This window comes from Otolemur garnettii, unplaced genomic scaffold (genome assembly GCF_000181295.1).
Source record: "Otolemur garnettii isolate 467f Iridium unplaced genomic scaffold, OtoGar3 scaffold00012, whole genome shotgun sequence".
Lineage (NCBI taxonomy): Eukaryota > Metazoa > Chordata > Mammalia > Primates > Galagidae > Otolemur > Otolemur garnettii.
In genome coordinates, this window is record NW_003852407.1 from 16,193,140 (window position 1) to 16,197,639 (window position 4,500).

The following is a 4,500-nucleotide window of genomic DNA, read 5'->3' on the forward strand; positions in this document are numbered from 1 at the left end:
GCTGGCGCCCTACCCCTTTGAGCCACAGACGCTGCCCAGCTTTCTACTAATTCTTAAAAGATGGTAAAGCAAGTGAGTGATTCTTACCTATCACTGCCTCTTTAGAAGTAGATAGCTATTCTCGATCTGTTAATCTTCCTGAAAAATTTTAGAATCAACTTTTCAAGTTCCACTCAAAAAGAAAAGTTGTCGTATTTCTGATTAGATAGATAGACTTCTATAAATAACTGGAGAAATTTACTATCTTTACAATATTGGTCTTTAAATCCACAAACACGTTCTATCTCCTCCCATTTAGGCCATTCTAAATATCTTCCAATAAAATCTTATAATTTTCTTTTGAAGATTTAACACAAATTTTGTTACAAAATACTTGTTAGATACTTCTGATTCTTTCCTACCTAGAACAGTAAGTACCTTTTTGCTTACTATTGACTTACACAATGCACCTGATTTTCGCTAATTCTCAATTCAGCTACCTTGCTAAGATCTCTGGTACAGAACTGAACAGTGGAGGTGATAGCCACCCTGGTTTTATTCCTGATCATAATTTGTTATAAGTCAAAGAAAGAAAGTAGTGCCTATGATGGACCATTTAGTTACTTAAAGTATTCATGCCATTTACTCAAAAGAAATCTAGTACTAAAAAAGTATTTAAAGGTATATGGTGGAACAATTCTGTCTGAGAAAATAAACATAAAATGCTAAGAAAGTTGATGATGATTGAAATAAGAGTTAAAGACTAAAGAAATTCCAAAAATACTTTTCAAATAACATCATTATTAGAATACATGCACAGTACCTACTTTTAATGTCTGTTTTATTCCTTAAAAAATCCATTTCAAGACAGGCCTATCTCTGAGATACTCTGGATTTGGTTCTAGATAACCACAATAAAGCAAATATTGCAATGAAGTGAGTCATACGCTTTCTTTGGTTCCCCAGCACATACATATAAAACTTATGTTTATACTTTAGTCTATTACATGTGCAATGGCATTGTTTTGAAAAAACAATGTATACGCCTTAGTTAAAAAATACTTCATTGACAAAAAACGTTAATGATGAGTGGCGAGCGAGCGGGAGAGTGCAAGACTGTGGGAGCAGAGCAACGCCTAAGTCAAAGGAACTAGTTTCTTCAAGCTCTTCTGGCAGGGATTCAGACAGTGAAGTTGACAAAAAGTTAAAGAGGAAAAAGCAAGTTGCTCCAGAAAAACCTGTGAAGAGGCAAAAGACTGGTGAAATTTCAAGAGCTCTGTCCTCTTCCAAACAGAGCAGCAGCAGCAGAGAGGATAACATGTTTCCGATTGGGAAATGAGGTACGTTAGCGTTCAGGACTTGAAAGGGAAGGTTCTTACTGATACGAGAGAATACTGGATGGATCCAGAAGCTGAAATGAAACCAGGAAGGAAAGGTATTTTTCTTTGAATCTGGAGCAGTGGAGCCAGCGGAAGGAACAGATTCTGACATTGATGATGCAGTAAGAAAACTGTAGAATCCGAGCTGTACAAACCCTGTACTGTTCTAGTGGTTTTAATCTGTCTTTTTACAAGGGCTTTGTTTTCCAAATGGGCTCCACGCTATTGTATGTTTGGACTGCAGAACAATTTGTAAGATGAATACTTTTTTTAAAATGTGCATTATTAAAACTGTTCTGAGTGAAACTAATTGTCAACTTTATCAAGGAGGACTGCTTTGTGCCCACAACCCATGTAAGATAATAAAATGAAAAACTACAATCTCAAAAAAAAAATTATAAACAAAAATGTTAATGATCATCTGAGCCTTCGGCAAGTCATAATCTTTTTGTCGATGTAGGGTCTTGCCTTGATGTTGATGGCTGCTCACTAATCAGGGTGGTGTTGCCAAAGCTTGGGGTGGCTGCGGCAATTTCTTTTCTTTCTTTTTTTTTTTTTCAGTTTTTGACCAGAGCTGGGTTTGAACCATCCACCTCCGGTAATATGGCGCCGGCACCCCACACCTTGAGCCACAGGCACCACCTGCAATTTCTTAAAATAAGACAACATGAGGCTAGGCACCAGGTGGCTCATGCCTATAACCCTAGCACTCAGGGAGGCCGAGGTGGGAGGATCACTTGAGCTCAAGAGTGTGAGACTAGCCTGAGCAAAGACCCCATCTCTACTAAAAATAGAAAAATTAGCCCAGCGTGTGGCTTATGCCTGTAATCCTGGCTCCTAGGGAGGCTGATGTGGGGGGATCACTGGAGCCCAGGATGTAGTGAGCGATGATCATGCCTCTCACTGTACCCCAGCCGGCAACAGAGTGAGACACCATCTCTTCAAAACAAACAAGTAAACAAAAAAGATGTGTCTGCAGCCCATGATACTGTTTGATAGCATTTTCCCCACAGCAGAACTTGTTTCAAAATTGGAGTCAGTCTTGAGCCCTGCTGCTGCTTTATCTCCTAAATTTTTGTTGTCAATTTCAATAATGTTCACAGCATCTTCACCAGGAATAGGTTCCATCTCAAGAAACCTCTTTCTTTTTTAATTTCAGATTAATACGAGGGTACCAATGTTTAGGTTATATTGTTTTCGTTTCTAAGGTAAAGTTCAAGCTATAATTGAGCCTTTCACGCAGAGGCGTGCTGAACACCCTCACACTGTGCACCTCAGTTGAGATCCCGACAATCATCCTGCCTCCCCCCTCCCCTTCACTAGACTACACTTAAACCACTTTCTTTGCTCATCCATAAGAAGCAACTCCTCATGTCTTCAGGTTTGACCATGAGATTGCTGCAACCCAAGCCACGTCTTCAGGCCCCAGTGCTAACTCCAGTTCCACTGTTACCTGCACCACGTCTGCCTTTGCTTCCTCCTCTTACATCTTGAAGCCTTCAAAGTCAGCTGTGAGGGTTGGAATCAACTTCTTCCAATTTCCTACTAATGTTCTGACCTTGTCCCACGAATCAGGAATAATCTTAATGGCATCGAAAATGGTGAATGTTTTCTAGGTTTTCAGTTTACTTTGCCCAGATCCATCAGAGAAATCACTACCTATGGCAGCTATAGCCTCATGAAATGTATTTCTTAAATAATAACACAGGAAAGTTGAAATTACTCCTTAACTCTGGGGCTGCAGAATAGATGTCGTGTTAGCAAGTATGAAAATGACATTAATCTCCCTGGACATTGCTGCCAGAGCTCTTGGGCGACCAGGGGCATAGGAAGGAATCTTTTTGCCTGAACAGTAGGTCTCATCAGTGGACTGAGAATATTCAATAAACCAGGCTGTAACAAATGTGCTGTCACCCGTGTTTTGTTGTTTCAGGTATAGAGCACAGGCAAAACAGGTTTAGCATAGTTCCTAAAGGCCTGAGGGTTTGCAGAATTGTAAATAAGCAATGGCTTCAACTTCAAGTTCAGCTGCACTAGCCCCTGAAGTAAGAGAGTCAGTGTGTCCTTTGCAACTCTAAAGCCAGTACTGACTTCTCTCTAATTATGAAGGTCCTAGAATCTAAGACGAAATGGTATCGTCTTACACCAGAAGGCTGTTTAGTCAGAAAAGTCAGTCAAGTGCAGCCATCTTTGTGAATGCTCTTAGCCAGATCTGGGCAACTTGGGCAGCCTCCACGTTAGCCCTTGCTTCTTTACCTTGTATGTTAGTTACAGAGGCAGGTTCTTTCCTTAAACCTTCCAAACCAACCTCTTCTATCTTCCAACTTTTCTTCCACACCATCCTCACCTCTCTCAGCCTTCACAGAATTAGAGAGAGTTGGGGCCTTGCTCTCTTGGGGATTATGCTTTGGCTGAAGGGAATGTTGTGCCCAATAGATGGGAATTTACCGAACCCCCTCCTGCCCCCTTCATGAATTTAACTGTGGTTTTCTCTCCTGTGGGCTTGTAGTTGTTCACCTACTTCCCGATGAGTACTGAGTAAGCAGGATGTGCTTGCTTTCCATTACTGTGATACTCAGGAGAGTGTTCCATCTACTGAGTACGATGTAGCATACATGACATGTTTCCTGGATGAAGGACTCAACTACAACTCAAACTTTGGACTTTTATCTTACAAATGCAAATAATGTAACCCGATTGTATGTACCTTCATATTAACATGGAAAAAAATTTAAATATTGGTAAATAAAAGTTATTTCCAAGTTTAAAAAAAAAGTAAGAGATGTAAGACTCTTTTGCTTTAACATTTAGAGGCCACTGTAGGATTGGTAATTGGCCTCATTTTGATACTGTTGAGTCTCAGGAAATAGGAAGGCCCCGAAGGGAGAAAGACAAGGGTGCAATCTGTCAGCGGAGCAGACGGAACACACACAAGTGTTAGGTTTGCCATCTCACATTGGTACAGTGCACAACGCCCCCAAACAAGGACAATACAATAACATCAAACAGATAGGATGATGAGGTCTGAAATAGTGCAAGAATGACCAAATTCTGACATGGAGATTTAAAATGAGCATAAGCTGCTGGAAAAAATGGTTCCCAACAGACTTGCTCAATGCAGGGCTGCCACAAACCTTGGATT

General features: G+C 40.5%; 1 protein-coding gene and 1 pseudogene across 1 annotated transcript in view; one reads left to right on the plus strand and one right to left on the minus strand.

Annotated features, from left to right (window-relative positions):
* The window catches only part of GALNT1 (polypeptide N-acetylgalactosaminyltransferase 1), a 78,241-nt gene that overhangs the window by 70,265 nt on the left and 3,476 nt on the right, over positions 1-4,500 (minus strand).
* Positions 61-1,495, plus strand: LOC100951634 (annotated as a pseudogene).